Here is a 27,861-nt window from a genome sequence, read left to right as displayed (position 1 = left end):
CACGAGCAGACAACAGGCGCAAAAACCTGGGAATGACAGACACACAAGCAGTCACCTAAAACAAATCTCGCCGCACACATGGTCAGTTACGAAACATGAACAATGTTGGACACATGCAAATTTCAAAGAAAGTCTCTCCGCAAAACTGTGTGGCATGACATCATCCCTCGAGTGACACATCAGTACACACATCAAAGTCACTTTGCATTCAGTCAGCTGGACACACACATTGCAACACATGCCACTCAATGTTGCAAGCTTGCACACTCATACCCAGTGACTCACCATTATGAGAAGAAGTTGCGTATGAGCTGACTCCGGATATCATCCTCCTCCTCCTCATCACTTGCCTCGTGACCAAGCCCTGGATCCTCCACGGGTGGGTGTTGCTCCTCATCAGGATCAAGGATGAGTGGCACTGCCTTCTCAACGGCCATGTTGTGCAGCATGTAGCACACAATGAAGATTTTGCACACCTTCTCCGGTGCATATGGGAGGGACCCGCCTGTCTTGTCAAGGCACCGGAATCAGCTCTTCAAGAGGCCAAGCGTCCTCTCAATCACTCGCCTGGTCTGCCCGTGTGCATTGTTGTACCTGTGATCTGCAGCTGTTCTTGGTTTGCGGAGAGGTGTCATTAGCCATGGCATGTTTGGATATCCAGAGTCCCCTACATGGAAACATCATGTAAATAAGTGGGTCAGGAGATGCCGTAAGAGACAAAGATACCGCAACACACAGGGCCCGATTCACAGAACTAACTTAAGACAAAATCCTAAACTTACTACCATTTTGGTATTCACAGAAGGCACTTACTCATTTCGGTATTCACAGAAGTTAGGAGTCCTAACTTTAGGACTCCTAAATGCCTTCTGTGAATACCGAAAGTCTTAAAATTAGGATTTTTCTCAGTTTAGTAGTAGTATAGTTAGGACTCCTAACTTTAGGACTCCTAAATGCCTTCTGTGAATACCGAAAGTCTTAAAACTAGGATTTTTCTCAATTTAGTAGTCCTAAGTCTAAATTTAAGACTACTAAATTGAGAAAAATCCTAATTTTAAGACTTTCGGTATTCACAGAAGGCATTTAGGAGTCCTAAAGTTAGGAGTCCTAACTATACTACTACTAAACTGAGAAAAATCCTAATTTTAAGGCTTTCGGTATTCACAGAAGGCATTTAGGAGTCCTAAAGTTAGGAGTCCTAAATTTAGGACTACTAAATTGAGAAAAATCCTAATTTTAAGACTTTCGGTATTCACAGAAGGCATTTAGGAGTCCTAAAGTTAGGAGTCCTAACTATACTACTACTAAACTGAGAAAAATCCTAATTTTAAGACTTTCGGTATTCACAGAAGGCATTTAGGAGTCCTAAAGTTAGGACTCCTAACTTCTGTGAATACCAAAATGAGTAAGTGCCTTCTGTGAATACCAAAATGAGTAAGTGCTTTCTGTGAATACCAAAATGGTAGTAAGTTTAGGATTTTGTCTTAAGTTAGTTCTGTGAATCGGGCCCACAGAGTATAACCACCAACAAGACATGCTCGTTCATTGTGCAGCCGCAGCATCATTTGTGGCACCCTGCTACGCCTCATGATGTAGGCATCGTGTGCTGATCCTGGAAAACGTGCACAGACATGGGAAATCAGCATGTTAGCAAGACACACCACAAGGGCATTTATTGAGTGGTAATGTTTACGGTTGCGATAGGCTGGCTCCTGTGCCTGTGGTGGTACCAAAGCCACATGTGTCCCATCAATGGACCCAATGACATGGGGCACCCCTCCCAGGCATAGAAATCACCCTTGACATCTGTCAACTCCTCAGGAGTAGGACATCTGATGAATTCATCAAGGTGCTCCAACATGGCTGCCAAAACATCACGCAGGACCCGGCTGAACATTGTCTGTGACATCCCACCAACATCAGCTATGGTCAATTGAAATGTACCTGTGGCAAAAAAATGTAGGGCTGCCATCACCTTCATCTTTGGGGTCAGCGCAGTAGGATACCTGTGTTGCGGTTGTAGGCGTGGTGCCTGTGGTGCCATCCTGTCGGTCCAGTCCTCAATCAACTGTTGAGTGAATCTGTAACGTCGGATGCAGGCACGTTCCCTCATGGCAGCCAAGTCTGGCATTGTTCTTGGGACAGGCGGTGCCCTGCAAGACATTGTTAGGAATCATGAAGATTGAGAGCCAACATCAATGTCAATGTCAATGAACATAGCACATGCTAAACTGCTACTACACATCATGTAACTATGGAGTCTGGTGTGTGCAATACATCCAGGACACATATGCCACCTTGCTGGCACTCCTACAAAAAGCCAGATACACCTGTTGATTGTCAAGTCTACATGACAGGCCCTGAAATGAGCTGGGGGCAAGTCTGAGTGAACAGCTAGAGATATCACCGGAGTGACACACATCCACATAGCTGCATTGGAAGGATGTCATCTCATCCAGACAGTTGACTGCAAGGCACACGCACAGGTCACATGGAATGTCAAATGTACATATGACACATTGCGATGAAGGGGTACACGTGACAACAATTAAACACAGCCATTGAGATGACGCAGACATGTATGCCTGGGAAAATATGATGTCCGATGCACACAGACCCTATAGCCGTGGGAATCCACATGTGGCATGGTGTGCGTAGATGTGTGCCATGCCCATCTCCATACAGACCCATGTTGGATGCACCAACAGCAGATGCAGTTGACGGAACACTAACAGCAAGCTCATGGGAACACATGACACACACCTGACATAGTCACATAGGGGCACGCTGATCGTGACATGTCAGTTGAGAGAGTGTCCCTGTCCCTGGCATCAGGAGACAGGTGCGGGTGGTGATGACTGTGCCATCCCACTGCTGCTGTGCATGACACAGTTGGACTACAGACACACATGTAGCATGTGGCAAGGTGATGTGTGCCACATAGTGCCCCATCACACATGACTTGTGTACACAGGTCATCACACATCAATTGTGCAACTAGATGAGATGACATGTGCAATATCACTGGCTGACACACCTAGGGCCTGCACATGAAAGTATGCAATGACAAGTACTTGATGGACATCCTTGTGCGACTCGTAGCCCTCCATTCCTGGCATGTGTATGCCTGTATTACCATTGAAAGCACCCGCAATCATCGCGTGTGTACGCTTCGTTTCACCATTGTACTTGTGCCGTAGGGGTACGTGTGAAACTCACCGTACACCCGCAATCATCGCGTGTGTACGCTTCGTTTCACTATTGTACTTGTGCTGTAGGGGTACGTGTGAAACGCACCGTACACCCGCAATTATCGCGGGTGTACGCTTCGTTTCACCATTGTACTTGTGCCGTCGGGGTAGGTGTGAAACGCACCGTACACCCGCAATCATCGCGTGTGTACGCTTTGTTTCACCATTGTACTTGTGCCGTAGGGGTACGTGTGAAATGCACCGTACACCCGCAATCATCGCGTGTGTACACTTCGTATCACTATTGTACTTGTGCCGTAGGGGTACGTGTGAAACACACCGTACACCCGCAATCATCGCGTGTGTACGCTTCGTTTCACCATTGTACTTGTGCCGTAGGGGTACGTGTGAAATGCACCGTACACCCGCAATCATCGCGTGTGTACGCTTCGTTTCACTATTGTACTTGTACCGTAGGGGTACGTGTGAAACGCATCGTACACCCGCAATCATCGCGTGTGTACGCTTCATTTCACCATTGTACTTGTGCTGTAGGGGTACGTGTGAAACGCACCGTACACCCGCAATCATCGCGTGTGTACGCTTCGTTTCACTATTGTACTTGTGCCGTAGGGGTACGTGTGAAACGCACCGTACCTGTGTGTGGATTTCAAAATTACATAGGGGACACATAAGGGACAAGTATTAGGCCCTAAATGCATGCTGGTTGTCATGGATACTGAGTTTTCAGTTGATGTGTCGATCAGGTGTCCTGGGACAGTCAGTTGGCCACAAAATACAATGTTGCAAAGTGGTTGTTGACTTGACATGATGCTCAAAATTTGAACGATGCGAATGCGTGTCATAGGTGTATGTTTAAAGGGATTGGAGTAAACGTACGATGCAAATGTGTCTGACCAATCACTATGTACTCCTCAAAATGAATGCCCCTCAGCAAGACAGATATAAGGCAGCCAGAACCCATGAGAGGGCACTTGCCTGCAAAACTTTCCAGTCGACCACACCGCTGCTGTCTCTGCTTCCTCTGGACCATGTCACGTACTGTGGAGAGGGCCCAGCCATTCACCCTGGAGGAGAATGAGGCATTGCAGGACGTCCTTCTCCCACAGTACCCCAAGCTGTATGGGAGACCAGGGGAGCAGGTGAGTGCTGACTCCACTACCTTTCCCTATGCACCTGTTGTGTGACTGTCACTTCTGGCATTGTGTCCAGGTGTGACAGACATGCAATGTTGTTTAGAGTGGGTCCCAGGGAGGGGGGACATGCTTGTGTCTCTCATGCAGAGCATGAGGTAGTTCCTGTGTGCACTCCTCACTTGCATTGTGCTTACTGTGACATTCACTGCATAGTGCATGACACATTCAGCCTGGCAAATCCTTAGTGGCTTTTTTTCCTATTGTCCTGAGGTGATTCAGTGGTCCCCCCAGTGTGACAGGTACTGTACCCACAGACGTGTATGAGTTGAGTGGACCTGTGGTGAGAGTGTCTAAATGATGTGTACGACCTCATGAATATTGATGTGTGTGAATGTTCCTTGTCATGTGGGTGAGTGTCTATGTGAAGTGTTGCACCACAGCTGCATGGAGGAGGCAACAGATCTACCCATCTGATGTGACAAGTAAGCCGTGCTGTGTGTCTGACTTGCAGAGCTGGCACGACACCTGTGACACCTCACTGGCAAGTGGCACATGTGCAGAGTGAGGGTTGTATCCGCTGTTGTGACTGAGAGGCGAGTGATCTGGGCCTGGGTGTGTCTGTCTAGTCTGCTGAGGGTGCGTCAGTGGAGTGGGACATGTGACTGCTTGACACGTGCTGGCCATCAGCCTGCTGTTGCATGTGCTGCACAGTGTGTGCCATGATCAGTGAGTGTGTCGCACCCCTCATGCCACCTGTTGACTTTCAATGCCATGTAGTGCATTGGGGCTTGCACACAGGCCAATTTCTTATTGTGAATGATGCGATTCCTGTCAGCATCCTATGCCCTGTTCAACATTTTAAAGATGTTCAAATGTGTGTCTCTGGGACATGGAGCAGGTGTATTGATGTTGTGTCACTTTGTCATCCTGAGAGGTAACTGCCTACGAGAAGGGGGAGATCTGGAGGGACATCGTCAGGGCCGTGAGATCTGCGGGGGAGCGTAGTCGGAGCCTGCCCCTGGTCCGCAAAAGGTGGCAGGAAATCCGGTGCTGGACCCGGCAGATCGCCCGGGTCCAGCTGGGGATCGATCCTCCTCGCCCCCACGGCGGGCGCCGACGCCTGACCCTCCACATGAGCCGTGTCCTAGCGGTGGTATTCCCTGACCTCGATAGGCAGTTACAGGAGAGACTGCAGCAACGAGGGGATTAGGTACATGGCTGTTTGTTGTGTTATGTGTCACCAGCTTTTGGAAGTGCTCTGTAGCCTCGATACACTCCCGGAGTTTATATGTGCAATGCATTTTCTGTTCCCCAATGTCACCTGGTGCTCTTTTTCATCCCTTCCCCTCCTTGACATGTGTCCCCTGGTCTGTGTGTAATCACATTTGCACATGGTCATCTAAGGTTCCAGTAAATCTAAGTGCACATTGTTTTCTGCATCATGTGGGAGGGTGGTCTGTGACTTGTGTTGGTACCTTGCCTGTGCCATGACCTGTTCACTATGTTGGGGGTCTATATTTGTTGGCACTGATGATGATTCTCAACATAGGAGTGTGAGGTTTCAAATGAACACCCTTGCAGCATGCATGACCAATGTTGTGGCCTCAGACATGATGTGCATGAGTGTGAGATATGCATAGTGCCATGACGGTTGCTCATGGTACAGTCAGCTCATTCCAGGAACACGGAGCAGTATGACCACTGCAGTCCCCTGAGACACCCTGGCCTCCTAATCATGTGTGTCACCCAACACTGTGTACATTCTCTGTGGGTTCAGCATAGGTCTGCCTCTGTGGCATTGTTCCCTGGCCTAGTTTGTATTTTTCAAATGTGTGCTACATGTGTCCACTGGACAGGGATACACCATTTTGCTTGTGTATACTCACACTGGGCAGTGCCTGTGTGGCTATTCACAAAAATCTGTTGCTGGTTGTTTGTCACAAATATGTGTTGCCAGCCCCAGGAGGTGATGTTGTGTAAATCTAGCAATTTTTGCTGCACAGTTTTTGTTACCCTGAATAAGAGGTGTCACTTCTTGATCTGTATCAATCACATTGACTCAGGTATGGGTGGTTGCGCGGGAGAGGCCTACATGGGCACCCCTGATTTTTCCTTGCCAGGTCTGACCTGTGTGTGAGAATTGGCTGTACACAGAATCACCGTGCAGTGCCCCTGTGATGCTGGCGAGTGCTTAATGTTCGTGCTTTGCAGCCTGTGTCATTTTTTCAAAAACATGATTCCTGCTCATACATTTTTGGCACCTGTGTGTGGTTCAGATGCAACACAGTTTGGACTTTGTGTGCTGACATCTGTGTGGACATTCTGGCTTGCCATGAGGGTGTCTCCACAGTACAGCTATGCTTTTTAACAACCCAATTGCAGGCACAGAAGCTTATGCATTGTCCTGGGTGTGGACATTGGTGCCACTCCAGATGACAGGCAGTAGGTCATATGTGTAGCCAACTGTGTAATCAGGTGACGGATGGCCATGTGACAACTGACATAATTCAAGTTGTTACTCTAAAAAAATTGTACCTTAGCACTCACAGCACTTGTCAACAGTTCTTCATGTTTTAAATGTGGTAATTTGATGATTTGTGTTGAGAACACTGATGTGCCTGCATGAAAGATGTCTCCCAAGGAAGTGCACACCAAACGACATTTCCACTTTCATGGAACACGCTGGCACCTTTGCAAAGAAGCCACTGTTAGAATTAAATGGTGTTGCAGATTCTCCATATACATGTTCCCACAGTGGTCTTGATTTTGTGAGACTCCTTTGTTGTTGGTGATACAAACTAAAAAGTCTCAAGACATCCAGACCTCCGTGGGCCCATGTATATGTACTTTCTGAAACACCATTCATTTCTAACAGTGGCTTCTTAGAAAAGGTGCCAGCTTCTTCAATGACAGTGTAAATGTAGTTTTGTGTGCACTGCCTTGTGAGACATATTTAATGCAGGCACATGAGTGTTCTTTTCACGAAATGGCGAATTGGCACATTCCAAACATGTCGATTGTGTAAAGTATTGTGAATCCCAAGGTACCAACATTTTTTCATTTTGTGTTCCAAAGTACTTACAGGTCTCTGAGTGTGGTGACACCTTGAGTATTGAGGTGTGTCAGTTTACGTTGGGTGCACCACTACTGTTTCTTTCAGGGTAAACAAGAGGTGGCATGACTTCATTGTATTGCTGTGCTCACCGGTTCACAGACACTAGCTTCTCAGTGTATTTCTCATTCAAGTAGTGGACTGGTGTGTTCTTTTTTTCCTTGTGTCCAAGTGGCATAGTGGGTCTACCAACTGGGCAGTACAGGGCTTACATATGTGCGGAGTAATCTAGCTGTTACTCATGATGCATTGCCTGATATGCACTGTGACCAATTGTTTTTGTGCTCATGTGTCAGATGTATACAGGTGACTAATGCATTTTGGTTTCTTCTCCTTGCCCACAGCATCATCATCCGCAACGGAGGGAGACACCTGCACGGACCTGGAGGAGGGACCCAGCGACAGTGCCACCAGTGCTGTAGAGTCAGGAGGAGCCAGTGGCACGGAGGGCGAGGGGAGTCAGTCAGAGGACCCGTCTGGACACGATACCAGCTACGACGCCGACGGGTCCGACGCTGACCTCCTGGTTGAGGCGGAGGCTGCAACACCACCTGGCAGCATCCCCACATCTGTCCCCGTCTCCTCCGTTACCATCTCCGCCCTCCCAGTTGCTCCCGTCCCTTCTGTCCGTGCAGAGGCCCATCATGTCTCCTTCGGCCCAGGCACCGCACCCCCTGCCCCTGTCACCCCTGCTGCCCTCAGTGAAGAGTCTGTGGACATACTGCGGCAGTTGCAGGTTGGGCAGGCATCGGTGCTGAATGTGCTCCATGGACACACTAAACTGCTCACACAGTTGGTGTCGTTCATGGAGGGCATGTCAGCAACGATGTCTGACCAACGCAGGATTCTGCGGTCCACGGACTCTTCCCTGACGGCAGCAGTTAGTCTCCTGCAGTGCTCCGTCCCCCCTACCCCAGACCCATCCACACTTCCCTCTCCCATGCCTGTCCAACACACACACAGACAGTCACGCACCCTACCAGACACAGCCAGCACACCCCCAAGTAAGGCAAAGCGCACACTTCCTGGCATGCACACTCAGGGGGATGTAGGCACACCCACAGTGTCTGGGGACAGACGACATACACGCAGCCACAGTCGCAGTCCGCAGTCCTCACAACCCTGTTCCTCCAAAACCACTCCCCTTGGCTCCCCTGCCAAACTCTCACCAAAGAATATCTTTATGGGTGAGCTGGACCTCGCCCCCACTGAGCGACCACCCCACAAGTGGGTGAGGAAGTCCCCGGGCACGGTAGCTGAGTCCCCCACCAGGTTGACCCCCCCCAAGAGCGCTGCACCCCATCCCTCACCCACCACACCCTCTGTTGTCCCTGGGGAATCCTCAGGTGCAGGGGTTCGGATGGAGGAACTGGCAGCGGTGTGCAGCAACGAGCTCACCTCCACCTTCGGCGCTGCTCCACCCCCTGTGGTGGAGACATCCCCCCCTGCACCCGCAACACCTACCCTTCCCCCTCCTGTCCCTGTGGTGCCTGGTACTGCCACAGATGATGCCACCCCCGGTCAACAAACCTTGAGGTTCCTTTGTGCAGGCAAGCTAGAGGTAGACGCGGTCCCCTACGTCCCCCCTTGGACTTGAAATATGGACTGGCCATTGGCCTCTGTACATGGTCTATTTTTCGTTGTTTTTTGTTAGTGCTGAATAAAGCCTTTATTTTTACTTTCAACACTATTGCATTTCAGGCACTTGATGTTGGTGCTGAGGCTCCTGGAGTTGGTGTTCTGGTAATGTGTTAGGGTTCAGAGAAATGTTTTTGTATGATGGTCATGAGGTGGACCATGGTATCTGTGTGCCATCACAATGTCTCTGCAAAGAATCATTGGTAGTGTGTGTTTAGAGACATTGTCCCAAGGAGTGTTCCTTCCTCTGTGGCACCTGACATCTTCCCTGCAAACAGTTGCACAATTGTTGTGCTGACCTGTGTCAATATTTCCTTTGTTGGTGACGGATCCCTTCAACAATGGCCATGCCTGCTCACCGATGTCTCCTGCTGAATCGTCTGTGCCATCCTTGCTAGTCACTGTACTTGTGTTTTGAGTATGTCGAAATGCCTTCATGGACAAATTCCCCCTTTTCAGCACTATGCATGTGTGTAATCACGGCCTACCACACAAATGGTACTTGTTATGCAGGGCATTTGGGCACCTGACTGACAATTGTGGGCATTGTATCTAGGGGAATTCCACCCTATTCCTTCCATGAGAGACAACATCTTGGTGGCTGGACCAGCACCTGGACATTCCTATCAGTCCTGGGATGTGCATGACAGTGTGTGTTCCCTTTGGCTATCTTAGTTTTGTAGGCAGTTACATGACTATACAGTCTTGTGGCATGATATCAGGATGTGTATTTTGCTGCATCTGCCATGGGTGGGTATGCATGTGTTATATGTCCTCACACCCACATGTGGTGTGTCATGCAGTGTGGGAAATGCATCCATCCTCCGGGGAGTGGGACACTGCTGTCAGTGATGTGTTGCTATAGCACTATCATCATAGTCCAAAGTTAGGGATGCGTCCATACCACCATGTAGGTGTGGTCATCTGATAATGATGTACACCCCCCCATATCTCTCTCCACTGCTGGGATTCGTCTGCACCCACCCCCATGTCTCTGTCCACTGCTGGGAGTCCTGTGCACCCACCCCCATATGTCTGGACTCTGCTGGTATTCATCTCCAAACACACCTCATATTGCAGGCCACTGCTGGGAGTCCTCTGCACCCACCCCCATGTCTCTGTCCACTGCTGGGAGTCCTCTGCACCCACCCCCATGTCTCTGTCCACTGCTGGGAGTCGTCTGCACCCACCCCCATGTCTCTGTCCACTGCTGGGAGTCCTCTGCACCCACCCCCATATGTCTGGACACTGCTGGTATTCATCTGCACACACCCCTCATATTGCAGGCCACTGCTGGGAGTCCTGTGCACCCACCCCCATATGTCTGGACACTGCTGGTATTCATCTGCACACACCCCTCATATTGCAGGCCACTGCTGGGAGTCCTGTGCACCCACCCCCATATGTCTGGACACTGCTGGTATTCATCTGCACCCACCCCCATGTCTCTGTCCACTGCTGGGAGTCCTCTGCACCCACCCCCATGTCTCTGTCCACTGCTGGTATTAATCTGCACCCACCCCTATATGTCTGGCCACTGCTGGGAATCCTCTGCACCCACCCACCCACCCCCTTGGAGCAGTACACTGCTGGCCTGGACCTACACACACACCAATATGAAGGTAACATGCAGGACCAGTCCGTAAGCCCACATTCCTGGCGTGTGTGCGCCTCGTATCCCAAATGTAATGGTGCCGTAGGGGTACGTGTGAAACGCACCGTTCCCTCGCATTCATTGCGTGTGTACGGTCCGTATGACTGTTCTACTGGTGCCGTAGGGGTGCGTGTGCCACGCACCGTACCCACGCATTCATTGCGTGTGTACGGTCCGTATGACTGTTCTACTGGTGCCGTAGGGGTACGTGTGGAACGCACCGTACCCACGCATTCATTGCGTGTGAACGGTCCGTATGACTGTTCTACTGGTGCCGTAGGGGTACGTGTGGAACGCACCGTACCCACGCATTCATTGCATGTGTACGGTCCGTATGACTGTTCTACTGGTGTCGTAGGGGTACGTATGGAACGCACCGTACCCACGCATTCATTGCGTGTGTACGGTCCGTATGACTGTTCTACTGGTGCCATAGGGGTACGTGTGCAACGCACCGTACACGTTCACTTCCGTTGTTGCGGTATGCAGGGGTTGCTGGCCACGCCCCCAAGTGACCAGACCCTGGTGGTAATGTATGGGCTCCATATTATAGGTTTTGCTTTGGGTCTGGGGTATGTTTCCTGCCCCTCACCCCCCCTGGCCCCTGGGTGTTGTTCTCACCTTCTGCGGCATGTGCGTCGGGTCCGGTGCACCAGGTCGTAGGCTAGGAGGACCGGGATGACACGTACGATGGGGTTCATGGCGTGTTCGTCGCGTACCCGGGCTCCGTTGCGTAGCGGTTCGCGTCGGACTCTGCTTTTCCGGCTGTGTTTGGCTCCCGTAAAAAAAGAGCCGTACGGAGTGACGTAGGAAACCGCTGCTTGAATGCATCCGGACGTCGCGTACAAGCTGTTCCAGATCAGAATCGTTGTTTTTTTTACCCGTACGGTCTTTTGTACAAAACGTACAGAAAAAGGCTTTCTGTATGAATCAAACTTCCTAGGTTGTACGGACAGTTTACCGGGTACGAGTCGTACGGAGAAAACGCTCCGTACAACGATTCGTACAGCCTTTTCCCAGGATTGGAATCGGCCCCCATGTGTAGACATCACTTTGTGTACTTCAGTCTTTTGCTTTCGATTACTTTTTTATACACATGACTGATTCACTCTGGGCACCTCTGTCCTCCATGTCAGCAGGCTTTCTTTCAGCATGCTCCTCAGCTCTGACTACCATCAGCACTCACTCCAGACCATGAGTTTCTCTCAGCATTTGTCGTTTAAATGAATCTGAAAGGCATCCATTAATAACTCTAAAATGCATAGCTTCTTCATCATTAAATTAATTAAACTTACAGTGCTTGATTAGTATATTGAGTCTTTCCACACATTTATCAATGATTTCACCAACGTTTTGGTGTACCTGAATGAAAATGTATCTTTCGTAATTAACACTTGGTACTGGATTGAACTTGAGATTCAGTGTTTCTTTAATTTGTTTGTACGTGATTTGTTTGTCAGTTCGCGGCATTTTCTTTATGACTTCTTTTACACCATCACCAGGTAGATTTTTTAAATATTTGATAATCTTTTTGTTATCAGTCTCTTAAAATGTATCAATAAAATGATCAAATGTTTCTATCCAAGCAGTCCATCTATCGCCAATATTTTGCTTTTTGGTGGTACCGAAAGGTGGTGGGGGTTTCAGGAATGCAGCAGCATTGTAGACAAGTGTGGAAATTACTGATGCCGCTGGCGGATCACTGTTACTTGGTTTAGGCAACTCATCTGTGAGACCTTGCATTGTGCTGGCCTCTGAATCATATTCAATGATCGCTGGCAATATGACTTTCTTCCCTACTTTTAAAAAAAATTCACGATTCATAGAGTCAATCTCGGCTCTTTATTCTTCGAAGACCTGTGAAGTTATTCTGAACCCCACTCTGCAACTTTGTGAATGAACCGCTTCGGGTATGGATGGCTCCGTAAGCACAACCCGAGCACTTCTCCTTGAGACAACTTCACCAAGTGCTGTGGTACGATAACTCTCTTCAGTGTATTCACTAAGTCATTTATTTATTCTCTTATAAAGTCAATTTGTATTTTCTGACAACTGGTTGATCTCAACCTTGCAGCGTTTCTGTTTGTGGTGTAATTTTGCGAGTTATGACTTTCAGCGGCTGCACGTCGTAAACCGGGTTGCAACATTAACACTCCATATAATGTACAACTTTATCTAGCATGACAGTGTGGTACCTTTATATATGGCTTTACCAGTAGTTTCTCGACCATAGACGTGTAAATTCTTTGCAAAGCTTCAGTTGTCTTCACCTGCTTTACAGTGGCTGAAGTTGCGCTTTGACTCCACATGAAGCATGAAGCAGCAATTCCATATTTAGACAGCAACACACATGGGACGACCAAGTAGTTTGCTTGGACCACGGCAAACTCTCTGAGAGAGCATGATCACTCTTTGGGCTGCTTATCCTACCCTCGTCGGCAGGTGTAGCGTCCTTCCCAGCCCTGGTACTCGTCAATGACTACACCAACCACAGTGTTTAATATTATACAACTTTATTCGTCTGCGTATAACTGCGAACTCAACATTCTAAAACAAGCTTTCATTGCATTCAGGTCTGATACCTACGTCACAGCTCTACGAAGTCCATTAGGAGCCAAAAGGGTTCTGTCATAAAACTCGCAATATATTATAACTTCTATTAAAGCAGATGCAATTTCAGATGGGGGACAGCCAAACTAAAGCCATTTTTGTTTTAAAAAATCGGGAGTCTCCTGCCAGAATTGGGTCTATTGGCATGAATGCACCCATGGATTTTGGCACATTCCCAGGTTTCCAAAGAGTTGTAAACCTGGGAATGCATCAAGATGGTACGCATCACAGACCCAGGCCTAACGAGAAGAAATATCTTTTTTTTTCCTGTTCCTTTTTTTATGTGTGATGCATTCTGCATCACACAAAGAAAATGGGAAATGCATTTAAGGATTGTTTTTGTGCAAGAAGGTATCCCTTCTTCCATAGAGACAATCCTGCTAATAACAGTGCCTGCATTCGCGCTAGGCTGCAAACAATGTGCCAGCACAAGCAGGCAGCAGAAATGCGCCATATCCTTATACTTATGGCACAGCTCTGATGTCTCTCTTTCACCCAGCGCAGCAGGTTTCCTTGTTCCTCTGCATTGCGTGAAATGTTAGTAAATCTGCCCCGTATTTTTTTAAACTAAACATATCAGATGATATATTTGGGATCTGAGTAGAGTTGCATACGTTAGTATACTGTTATCTCGGGGGGGGGGGGTGGCCTGCGCTGTAGTGGCAGACAGAGCGGGGACGCATGTGGTCCCTAGCTTTGGAGATGGGGGAGAGGCAGTGTTTGAGCTAGTATGGTCAGAGCTCACCCAGAGACATTCATCAGAAGGGGTCCCCAAACCCTCTCGTAGGTCTTTGATTTTACATATAACTTTCGTGCAAGGCCACCCTATGAAATTCTATCGTCCATTCTCTATGTGTGGGGCAAGTGGGTTGAAGCCAGTGATAGAGGATGCATAATTGCCTCTGCCAGCTCAGTGGCTACCCATTGGTGTGTGTGGGTGTCTAGCTCAGGCACGTCAGAAATGTGAAGTATTGTAAAATGGGCCAAGGTCTTCATAGCTTGTGGGTAGTCATTGCATATGCACCCATATGGCTATCGAATAAGGTTGCATGCCCCTACAGCGCAATAGGATGTGGTATTGGTCTTAGTCGTCTTCTGAGCATCACCAGCAGTGGCTGTGAGGCAGTAGTCTGGGCTGGTGGAACCTCCGCTGGGTCTAATTCCATTCAAGGAAGATTTTGAAGTACAAGAATTTAAGAAAAGATCTTGAGTATGGTTGTTCAGTCTTCTAAGGTGTATTCCCTGCCTAGGGCTGCCTGCCATTTGGGGCCAGAGTGCACATCTTTTAAAAGAGCTCCATAGTGTTCAGAGACGAGACCCTTGTATCTGCACCAATACCAGAGGCATTGTAGAATGGGTGAAGCCAAGAGATCCATAGGGAGGTGGCCCATTACTAAGTGGAGGTAATGTGTTAATTGTCGGTGTTGCCAGTAGTCAGGCAGGGAGAGGGCAAATTCCGCTTTTAGCACCGGGAACAGTTTAAGCATGCCTTTACTAAGGAGATGGTCGAAGTGTAGCATGCCATTTGCACTCCACGTGACCAATAGAACAGCTTAACAGCAATGCGAAAAGCTGGATTATGCCAAACTTGGGCCATGCTGTGGAGGTGTGGGTCAAGCCCTAAGAGTTTATGAGCTGTCTCCCATGCAGAGGACGTTTCAGCAAGAACAGGGTTGTCCCACCCAGGGGGATGTGATAATGGTAGATAGCACAGGAGCGACGGGTACAAGGTGTCCGTGAGGTGCCATTTTATTCACACCCATGCAGTGTCTCAGCTGGGTGATGTATGTAGGGTGCTAGTTGGGAGAGGTGAAAGGCCAGATTATAAGAGGTCATGTGGGCTGAGCGGAGGTCTCTGGCTTCTGTATCGGTCCACAGCACAGCAGCTTGTATGTGCGGGCAACGCCCGCTCCATTTATACGACCGGATATCCACCTCTGTTTCCAATAGGATCTTACGGGGAACTTTACCTTTGTGTCTCCACTGGTTATGGTGAACACATTTGCAGAATGGCCAATGACAAGGGCGCCAAGGCCATAAGGAACAGGAGGGGGAGAGTTGGCAGCCTTGCCATGTACCCCTATGGATCCTAATTGTGTTAGAGAGAAAGCCCTCACACTGAGCCTAGGCCATGGGTGAGTTGTGTAGGAATTGGACATTGGAAATTAAGTCATCTCCTGAGCTCATTTTGCCATTACTCAACAGAGATGGGGCCTCTCCACCTGATCAAATGCCTTCTCAGCATTGCATGAGAAAGCTAGTTTCTTTTCTGGGGCGTCTTTAATGTGCCATAAGATATGGGCCAGGGTGCGCAGATGGTCATGCAATGTATTCGGCCCAGAACAAAGCCAACCTGGGACCCATTAATTAGCTGAGGGATAACCTTTCCTAGCCGTGTCGCCAGGATTTTGGAAAAGATCTTAAGGTCTACATTGATCAACGAGATCAGATGGTAGCTGGCACAGTCCAAAGGGCTCTTGCCTTCCTTAGGAATAACAGTGATAGTGCCCTTGTTAGAAATCATATAAGGAGCCTTATTTTGCGGCCTCATTAAATGCTTGTGCCAATGGGTGGAGGAGTAGGGGTGTGCCCATTTTGTAAACCTCTCAGGTGAGACTGTTTTCTCCCGGAGATTTACAAGTGGGGAATGTCGCTATGGCCTCCACCAATTCCTCCTCTATAATGTTGCCCTGTAAGTATGTGCGTCCCTCTGCCATGAGAGAAAATAGCCGAAGTGACTCTAGATAGTTGTCTATCTGTATTAGGGGGACTAAAATATCGGAATGGTACAGTTCCAAATAACATTTCACAAACCGTTCTACTATATCCTGAGGGTGGGTCAGTAGAGTGCCTGTCTCGTCCCAGGTGGCTGGGATCACCATCTGCAATTCACACTAGGTGACAAGCATTCTTCTAGCTTTTTTGCCCTGATCATATTTGGGCCATTTCAGTTTAATGTGTGCTTTTTCAGCCTCAGATGTGAAGAAGTCGTTTAAGCGTGACTTGGCCTTCTCTAGTTCCCTGTAGTTCACCACCATCTGCGACACTGTATATCGAAGTTGAAGCACCTTAACCTCATCCTCAGCTGCCTGGGGGGCTGCCTGATTCTGGCATTCAACAACAGTGGAGTCTCAAGATGGAGCACTCGGCCAGTTTTACCGTTTATCCTGGGATACATTTTTAGTTGCCTGGGAGGTAAAGGGGAGCTAATATGAATGCAGCTATTCAATATACAGTGTAGCCCATTTGACCACATAGTTACCAGGAATCGATAAGTAAAGTTAAATGAGTTTTATTACAATTTAAGGGCTAAACTGATATATACGAATCTCAAGAACATATTGTAAAGATACAGAATCACCAAAGGTAAATTGAAACTTAGAAGGAAATTAAGTCTTAGTGGCATAAGGCACACAAGAAATTCCGTTGTAGCAATACAAAAGATTAGAAATAGGATTTGATGATCAGTGTACGGGTTTCGATTCTACTGTCTATGCATGAATAAATTGGGAAACCTAGTTTAATCAGGGAAAGCAGGAAGGTGTCAACATAGTGGAGACTTCAGTAAAAGTTCTACAAATCAAGACAATGTATAGCATAAAGCCACACAATAAAAATATGAGCAAATAGGTCTGTACCTCACAGCATCCCCAAAAGTATCTGCTCTAAATACTAAACTGTGAACACTAAATTAAACCCACAGAACATTCGAGAATTCCACGTCATTGACTCCAATAGGTTTCCTCCTTCTCACAGTAGAAAATGGCAACTTCTCTCAATTTTTCCGTCCTACGGTTTGAACATCAAGACGACTTTTCATGTCTCCCTGCTACTGATCCGGCAAGACTAGGAGTCTTTTCTTAGCTCGTTGGCGCCTCTGATTCATGCCAAAAGTTCTCCTCCTGGACCTCAATATCTCTAGCACACAATTTGCCTTTCACTAACCATGAGATCATGTGAACGCACCTGTAAAAGAAAAACATTGCAGTGCAAGCAAAGCTTTAACATTGAAGGTTAAACATTAAAAACCAAATGCTTAATTTCTTTTAAAATGCCTTACTGGATCATTGACTCAATCACTGGAGTAATCCCAGCGATAGTTTCAGGGGTCAGATTATATTCCAGGGTTCTTAGATAGGCAACATTGAGCTTCATTTGTATCCGGACAGGCTCAACTCCTTTAATGAGTCCTATGTCCTCCTGGAAAAATACCAAACTTCTGGCTTTACCATGTCTTTGAGATCTGGGGGTAACCATTCACTTGTCATCATAGGAACCAGTTCAGTGGTTGAACTTTGATTGGCCAATTTAAAAACAACATCTTCATCATGAGTCTGGAACTCCACATCCTTTGGTGTGCAGTAAATGGTGCAATTCAAGTTGCACAACAAATGGTGTCCCAGCAGACTCACAGGACTAGAATCACATAGTGCAAATTGTTGATTTCCCTCAAATGACCCTATTTTCACAAATACTTCTGTTATGGGACTTTCCATTTGTTTAAAAAGTTACAGGGTGGCCATTTACCTCACCATCTATGAATGAACCATTCTAGTCTACCAAGCCAAGCATGCAGTCTTCCTCCCCACTCAGAAACCGTCAAGTGGACTAATCAGAGCCCTAATTCTCAACTGTATCAAACATGGGATACTGTTGAAATGGGTTATTGTTCTGAAATGTATGCTGATTCACTTTCAAAACTTGGTGCGAATTAAATCTGGGGCCATTTGCAACTTGGTGTGGCTTTGGGACTTGTGGAACTTGCATCATTGGAACTTGGGTCATATTGAAATTCTGCGCTCTAGGTCTGTGCACATTCTGTGACTGCACAGGGTTATAATTCTGGGGCTATTCAAAACCTGAATTCTGAACCTGGTTAGCAGGATTAAGACGGCATTCCCGCTTTCAATGCCCCAACTTATTTCAATAGTGACAATGGTTGGTTTTCTTCAAAGTAACTACATTAATCCCAGTACTTGGATAAATTGGAACACCACGACCTCTACCTTGTGGTTGGAATCCATCTCCCCCTTGCATCACAGGAGCTCCATGCTGATACACTTCTTGCATAGTAACAACATTCCGTACAAAGGATGACTCTGACTTCCTCTATGAGCGGCTTTCATTTGTGTGACCATCAATTTCTCTTTCAATTTCTTCTGCTTCATTGCTATTTCATCATTACAGTACTTTGCATTCCTCAAATTTCATCATCCCAATTATTCTGCCAACAAATAAAATGCTACTGTATCGTTCTAATGTCAGGTCTCAATTCTGTCACAAACCTTGACATAAAATGTCCCATACCTTCGGCTCAATAATCTCCATTCCACTGTACTGCTTAAATGCCTCCAACAATCTCTCATAATACGCATGAATCGACTCTTTGGGTTTTTGGGTCGCCATATCAATTTTGACCCAATTAATGTCTTTGGGAAATACCTTTGATTTCACAAATGCCATTACCTGCTGATACTTTTGCATCACCACGAGTGACAGACCTTTCATCACCGGATTTCTCATCAACTCCTTCTCGGGCCAGTCTGTGGATATTTTACATTCTGCCCACAAATCACTTGGAACCACAATATCGAACAAAGTATTCAAATTAACCCACAAAACCTTTGAGATTTTCACAATCAGCTGAACCTGCTGGTACCACTCCACTGGCTTTTCTCTTAACTTTGGAAAACCGTTAGTAAATGACGCAAGATCATTCCTATTCCAAGGCACAAGAAGATAACCTCCACTGGGCATTTCCCTCAATGGGAAATTTGAGGCACCCGTTCTTCTATATAAGGAGGTGGTTCTCCAGAAGGTATTCTTTGGGACTTTCTTTCTCACGCATTTACCTTTCCATTTATATAGCTCACTCCATTTCCAAATGTTCTGAATCAATTCTCTAATCTGTATTTTCATTCCTGATGTTCCTATGCAGGTTAAGTCCTCCTCACCAAAAAATAAGCTGTAGCTCTTTTATATGACTTTGGTCCTATTCAAGGGATTATTGAGAACCTTCATCCATTCATCTTTTCCTGAGCGGTAAGACTATGTTGTGCTACAGGGGCATTAGACACAATCCCTTACCTGGCGGTGCTATGGTTAGCATTTAGAGGTGGTTCTCAAACGGGCATACCAAGATTTGCAGGTCTGTTGAATGACCTCTGGGGCCAAATCCCATCTGACTCATAGTTGAATTGATACTCATAGCACAGGAGAACTTGCATTGGTTGGGAATCCTCCCATATACAAACTTGTAGGAGTATTGCCTGGGTCACTTATGTAGGGATGGTCAAATTATGTGTTGTGCTCTCTATCAAACCAGGCTTATTTCTAAGGGCCACAGGACCAATGGTAACTGGGACACTAAGAGCATTCTGGCATTAAGGGCTGTGCAGTTAACATGGGCACAAATCCCTCAACTCACTCCCATCAGGCTGTAGTTCACGCTCACTGGGGTGACTCCCATCAAGTTAGAATTTGTGCTTTCTGTTGTGGTGGCCATTCCAAGTTTCCCACTAACAACACTGACACTTCTTCCCTCCACTCGGGTCTCATTATATGGAGGTGGGCCTACTGACAACAATGCATCGAGGAAACTATCACTGACCTCAATCCTATCGTCTGGCTCCTTTCACTTTCCCTCTTTCCATTTCTGTTTCTTCTCTTTCTCAGATTCTCCACTCGTTAATGCAAGGTATATTTTGAGTCCCTCTATCATATCAACTCTCCATTTTTTCTGTTCTGCATCCCACCTACCATCAGCATAAGTACATACTGCCTTTTGGGCTCTCCTTCAATACTTTTCTTTTTCCCTGGCATGAGCCGCATGCTCCCAAGCATTAAGCGCTTCAAACTGTGCGGTTCTAAGGAGGCAGTTTCATCTCACATAGTATCCTCCTCAAATGCTCAATGATTCTCAAGTTAAATATACCATAGCTTGGAAACACCAGTACACCTTCTTCACTTCGATCTTGTGCCATTGGTTATGCAAAATATATGCATGAAGCCCTACATTTGTCATCCTATAATGACCTGGGGAATCATCGGGTGGTGCCTCTTTTCCCTCTCTAACAGGTATTGTCACATCTCCCCTGAACAGATCACATAAGGCTTAAAAAAAATCCTTTTTCAGTAAAACTTTTGATAATCACAGATAGAATTTCATTGCGGACCAGGAAATAATAGTTTACTCACAACTTTTGTCTATTATTCACAACCAATAACAACATGGCTCCCTATGACATAGTCAACCATTAACAGCATGGCTCCACACCAACTAACGAATCTCAGCGCGGCACACTGTGACGTTACTCTCACTTCTCTCAGCAGTTCACTCTCCGATACAATTTCACAAACTCTGCCTTCTCAACACTGAACACTCAAACCAAAACACGATAGCTATTTCAACAAATAACTTTGTCTGCTCCTCCTCCAAAGAATAAATAGTATTCAATCAGACAAGAACCAATCCTATTCTAATTCACACTTGAATGAAACCTCTACCTGCGGGGTATCACCCAGATTGGTACAGCTTCTTCCTGTGCACCTGGATTCACTATACCAACCACACCTCACATTCATGCGAGGAAATATGTCCCTATCTTAATTTGTGTTGTCGACAACAGCTCACAACAAGCACCACAAACCTTTGCAGACAATTACAATCTAGTGTATTCACCACTTTTTAATACCATCCCAGGATCTTAGGCCACATCGAGCCTGATAACAACTTCAACTTCTTCTCAATAAGCGCCACACTCACACAACATTAAAAATATCTCCGCAAGACATCCACAGTTCTCACAACATCACCCCAAGCTAAGCATAAGCAACTGCAACACGCAACGCTATTAATACTGATTCCTCTGCCGCTACAACTCTCTCCTGAAGCGCTGGAACTCCGCCAGTCCTTCAAACTGAAACATGGGCTCTAGGTACTGGGGCTGGATCTAAACTAATCTAAAATGGGATATTCTAACTCCCCCTATTTCAGTAACTAACCATCCTCTTTATGCACCATCTGATGGAGCACTGGGCGGGTCTTACCATTTATTCTGCGATTAATTTTTTAGTTGACTGAGATGTTAAGGGGACTTAACAGCAATCCAACAGTTAATTTACAGTGTAGCCCATTTTGCCACACAGTAAGGACCAGGAATCGATAAGTGAAGTTAAATGAGTTGTATTACAAATTAAGGGCCAAACTGATATATATGAATCTCAAGGAAATATTGTAAAGATACAGACTCACCAAAGGTAAGTCGAAACATTAAATGAAATTAAGTCTTAGTAGCATAAGGCATACAAGAAATGCAGTTGTAAGAAATTCAGTTGCAACAAAACAAAAGATAAGAAGTAGGATTTGATGATCAGTGTACAGGCTTCGATCCTCCTGCCCCTGGATGAATAAATGTAAGATGGCCTAAACTAGTCCTAAACTAAAGTTGGGAAAACTGGGGAAACCTAGTTAAATCAGGGAAAGTAGTAAGGTGTCAGCATAGTGGATACTTCTGTAAAAGTTTTTCAAATCTGTATAATGTATAGCATAAAGTCCCACAATAGAAGTATGAGCAGAGAGGTCTGTACCTCTCAGTGTCCAGAAAGGTATCTGCTCTAAAGTCTAGAGTGTAAACACCAATTAAATCCACAGAACATTCAAGAATTCTACGTCATGGACTCCAGTAGGTTTCCATCTTCTCACAGTAGAAATTGGCAGCTTCACTCTATTTTTACATCCTACGTTTGAAGACCAGGATGACTTTGGATGTCTCGCTGCTGCTGATACGACATGAACAGGAGTCTTCTCTTAGTTCGTTAGTGCCTCTCAATCTAATTCTTGCCAAAGTTCTCCTCCCAGGCCTCACTATCTCTAACACACAATATGCCTTTCACTAACCATGAGCGCACCTGTAAAAGAAAAAATATTGCAGTGCCACTAACATTTTCCCGTTGAAGATTAAACATTAAAGACTGCTTAAGGCCTTTGGTAAAGCTAACTTAGTAATACAGTCAGTGTACACTTTGAACACATGATTATATATACACCTATGATTACAGAATGAATGCAAAACATTAATAAATGAGTTCATGAGTACATAAGAAATGCAATTTCAGTAAAAGCAGTATAACTCGAAGTACAGAAGTATAAGTGTGAACAAGAATTACAATGTGTAACATTATAATGAAGACATAAAAGCACACTCTTATACACATTCCTAATTTCTATAGTGAATGCACTCCAGCAGTATGTCTAGTACTTCACTCCACATTAATAAGGTTAAGGCGCACAGTAGATATATTGTGCTATTGCATGCATGTATGTATTGCTCTTTGGTGACGTATAGGGGTGGAGCTTAAATTGTGTGTCTCCTCTAACAGTAGAGTCCCTCTCAGGGTCTACTTCTCAACTGCGAAAAAAAGGTTCTGTGGAATTCAACTGATCCTCCATTATCTGCCATATAGGTACAAATGGGACTTTTGAGTGCCTATTTGCAATCAGGAAGGGTGTAAGTGAAGGCCCGCATTTACCAGCGGGCCTGAGGAGGAGTAGGCAGGCCTAAGATCATGTCTAAGTGGACCTACTTTTCAAACAAACTCTTTCAGAGCTCTTAAGTTTTGAGAATGTTTAAGAATAAGTACTGATTAACACACACACACGTGAACTCATAGGAATTCCTGTCACACAAACGTTGAAATCAGTGGAAATTCAAGACCATTCATAATACAATCAAAATAAATGTATGATAATACCAAAACATATCTAAAGGAAACTCATATCTAACGAAAGTATTGCAATGACATTCTGATATGTACCAGCTAAAGAGGTCTGTTGGAGGTCTCTCTCTGTGGTGTGATTGCTTCCCGAAGCCTCTTTAGAGCCACGAGCTGCTCTGCATACAGCAAAGCTCTTAACAGAGACACATTTAAACTTTAAGTTCTAGATATTCTCACCAGGTATCACATTTAGCCTGTTTTGAATGATAGCACAACTCACAATGAATGAAATTTGAGGTCGCTGCTGTAGTGTTGTGTGAGCTGGTAATAATGGAACCGTAGTGGCTCCTGATGGACTCCATAGAAATGTAACGTAAGCATTATAGCATAGTGAATTGAATGCAGGTTTAGAATTTTGAGTCCACAGTTACACATATACGAATAAAGATGTGTGATACTAAGCTGTGTGTGTCGAGTAGTCATTGTCGAATACCAGGGCTGGGGAGAATGCAACAACTGGCAACGAGATATGGGATAAGCAACCCGAAGATCGACAGTACTCTCCCAGAGAGTTTGCTGTGGTCTAGCAAACTGCTCTTGCGTACCATGTACCTATGTCGAAGTGAAGAATCGCTATTTGGTGAATGTGGAGTCAATGCAAAGCCCCAGTTTCATGAAAAGCATTTGACATTAATGAAAACTTGACTAAGAAGTCTACATATTGGTGGCCGAGAACCTGCTGGGAAGGCTGCACAAAGAGGTGCTTCACTTCTATGCAACTCAAAGCCATACATTCATATGGAGTGACAATGCTGTAGCCGGATGCAACCAGGTTTTGAAAGATCAGCAAAGTGTAAGATAACACTGCAAACAGAAGCTCTGCGAGGCAGAGATCAACCAGGTGTCAGTCAGCCCAAAGAGACACCTAAAGACAAAGTGATACAAGAAACGAACACCCGCTTACCAGTACTGATTAAAGAGAGTCATCATGCCACAGTGCTAGAGGGAGTGACCCCAGACAAAGCACCCGAGTTTGTGCTTACAGAGTCGTCCATATCCAAAGTAGCACCCCATCCAAAGTGCAGAAAGCCAAAGCAGTGATCGAAATCGTGACCATTTGGTTCTCCAATGGAGGCCAAGTAAGGGTTTCCATTTCCTGTCATTATCAAAGATGATCCAGAGACCACCACATCGCAAGGCCTCAGAGATGGTATGCATAAACAGGATCACCAAGCAGCGTCGGAGTATCAGTAAGTTCTGCCAACGGTTACAATGCTGCCGCCTTCTTGAAACCACCACCGCCATTCGATACCACCAAAAAGTTTAATATTGGTGACAGATGGACTGCCTGAATAGATACATTTGATGATTGATGAAGCAGATAACAAGAAGATTATCAAGTACCTTTGGAATCTTGCTGGTGAAGGTGGAAAAGAAGTCATTAAAAATACAGCAAACTGATGAAATTACATACAGTCAAATCATCATCATCATTATAGTAATCCATATCATTCTTGGCCTTATACATTAGGTCCATAGCCATATTGAGACCCTCTTTTTATAGGGAGCCTGTGGAGGGCCCTCAAATGAGAAGACAGGTGTGACCTAACCTAGTAGCAGTCTCGCAGCCGAGTTCTGCACCACCTGCAGTGTGTTAAAGAGATAGTCAGGGAGACCAAGGTAATGAGCATTCCCATTGTCAAGTCTCATCTTAATCAGGGCCTGAACCACCTTTCTCCCAGCAGACTCTGATAGAAGAGGCAGAATTATTTTTAGCATGCGGAGCATGCTGAAGCAGGAGCCAGCAAGGGCTTGAATCTGCAGTTGGAAGGAGAGGGAGCAGTCAATTTGAATCCCGAAGTTCTTCACACAATTTTCGGGAGAGCTGGAGTGCAGTATATCCCTCGGCCAACAGGTTTCCACTACATATTGAGGGACATATCCGAAATTCACGATCACGGTTTTATCCGGGTTGCACCTCAGATAGTGCATGTTAGACCCAGGATCCCTAGTTGGCTGAGGTAGGTATCTTAGGCCAAATAGGGACCCTTGTTTCCACGTCAGAGAAAGGAAGGACACCTTCTCAGATAGCCCCGCTCACCTCCTCGGTAGCGTGGCACAAGCAGCCAAGCTTATCCTCAAGGCAAATGTGTAAAGTATTTGCAACCACACTCACAGCAACCCAATGATGACACCACAAATGGACTCCACATGAGTTTCATAAAAACTAGTGAAAATGTATATAAAAATATATACGATAAGACCACACGATATAAATCCAACATATGCGTAGTTGTAATATTCCTCCTGGCCGACTGTTAGGTCAGCCAGGCGATATTAATGAGCACTTCTAAACGTTCCACCGCAGTCCTAATGCAATGCTATGCAGTTCATAATGCTAGAATCAGGCACTTTGCAATATAAAAATAATGCAGTTCGTAATGCTAGAATCAGGCACTTTGCAATGTAAAAATAATGCAATGTGTAACGCAACAATCAGGTACTTCATTATGCAGGAATAATGCAATGCGAAATACACTAATCAGGTAGTTCATTATGCAGAAACAATGCAATGCGTAATACAACAATCAGGTAGTTTGTTATGCAGAAATAATGCAATGCGTAATGCGACAATCAGGTAGTTTGTTATGCAGAAATAATGCAATGCGTAATACACTCCAGCTCCAGCACCAATCACGGTGCCTCAGGCGGTCTCTCCGCCACTCAAGCTGACTCGCAGTCAGCCTCTCAACAGTTGCCCCCACACGAGTATGGTGCAAACAAAAAGTGCAGCTCTGCACTCCGGCCCTTGTACTGGCACTCCTTTGGCAAGTACGGGACGCGATACGAGCCGAAGCAGAGGCTCGCGCTGCAGGAATGGGAAAGGCCGAGAGCGTCTCCCTTCGAGCCCGCACCCCACGCGTCGACAAATGTTACCTGGGGGGTGCGACCTCGCTCTCCTCTCCTCTTCCAGCGACTTGGGCCTTCGATGTAATCTTTGTGAATTCCGGGCAGTGGGACTCGGACCCTCCCTTGGTGAGGTTGGTTCAAGGTCCTGCTCTGGCAACGGTGGGCTCAGGCCGGTGGCTCAGCTCCTCCAGGGCTGCTGGTTCGAGCTGCTGATGCTACGAAGATCTCAGGCTGCAACAGGGCACACGCACACAGCGTCGTTGAGACTCACTTGAGATTCGGGTGCACGATCACTGTGCACTCCTCACGAAGGTCTCAGGCTGCATGAAGCACACGCACACAGCGTTGCTGAGGCTCCCTTGAACTCCGGGTGCACGATAACAAGGCAATCCTAACGAAGGTCTCAGGCTGCACAAACCACATGCACACAGTGTCGCTGAGACTCACTTTGACTCCGGGTGTGCAGGTTAACAAGGCAATCCTCGCAAAGGTCTCAGGCTGCAGAAAGCACTTACACACAGCGTTGCTGAGACTCACTTGGACGCCGGTGCACACGATAACAGGACAATCCTCACGAAGGGCTCAGGCTGCAAAAGGCACATGCACACAGCGTAGCTGAGACTCTCTTGGACTCCAAGTGCCCACGATCACAGGGCACTTCTTACGAGGGTCTCAGGCTGCAAAAAGCACACACACACAGCGTTGCTGAGACTCTCCTGGAAACTTTTGTGTTTCTGAGTTTCCGCAACAGGGAGCCAGCTCACCTCGGGCCCTTGGGGATAAGGTATTTCCGGACACAGCACACAGCAAAGTCCTTTGAAGCAGGGGGACAAAGCACACAGCAAAGTCCCTTTAGCATCTCCTTAGTTAAAACAGCAAACTGCAGGCCAGCCCCAGAACACACAGCAAGGGCCAGTCCTTTCCTTAATTCTCTTTTCTCCAAAGTTCAGGGGCTTCAGCTCTCATAGTTATAGTGGGGGTCTGGATTCTCAATCACTCGGCAGGGGATGGGACCATTGTTTTATGGCAGCAACCCAGGCCTCTTCACCTCTAGGGGCTCCTCCTCCCACTACACTCCAGATTCAGGTCAGCCTGTTGCTGTCTCACCTCCTCCCCTGGGTCAAGACATTTCCCAGATCCTATCACTTTCAAACCCAGACAGTCAATCCACAACCAGGCAGAGGTACACAGAAATGTTGGCGCACAAAAACCCAGCAACTTCTAAAAGAGTGGTTTCTAAACACACAATGTAAAACCACCTTCACAAAAAGATGTGTTATTAAATTGTGAGTTCAGGCATACTAAACTTCACCTCTCCATCTTAAGCCTTTGGGAAGATAGGCTTGAAAACATATTACACAGCCTCCCCATTCTATCCTATGGGCAAGATGGCCTTTCCACAGTGAAAAACAAAATGGAGATTATTTCACTGTCAGGACATGGTACACACCGTAGTACATGTCCTACCTTACACATGCACTGCACCCTGCCCAGGGGGTACCTTGGACCTACCAAAGGGGTGTCTGATGTGCATAGAAAAGGAAGGGTAAGGTCTGGCAAGTGGGTGCACTTGTCAGAACAACATGTCAGTTTAACAAACTGGGCGCAGGCACTGCAAAAGCAGGCCTGAGTTCCCTATTTAAGGCTACTTGTGTGGGTGGCACAATTAGTGCTGCAGGCCCACTAGTAGAAGTTGCATTACCAGCCCGGGCAAACATAGTGCACTTTACTAGGGACTTTACTAGTAAGGCGAACATACCAATCATGGACAACAAATTACCATTACACTTTATACAGGGAGCACTTGCATTTTGACACTGATTAACAGTGGCAAAGTGCCCAAAGCATCTAAGTTGGCAACACCATGTCAGA

Source organism: Triturus cristatus, chromosome 3_2, assembly GCF_964204655.1.
Source record: "Triturus cristatus chromosome 3_2, aTriCri1.1, whole genome shotgun sequence".
NCBI classification, from domain to species: domain Eukaryota; kingdom Metazoa; phylum Chordata; class Amphibia; order Caudata; family Salamandridae; genus Triturus; species Triturus cristatus.
The sequence above is the reverse complement of the archived record's forward strand: the minus strand, read 5'-3'. Positions refer to the sequence as shown.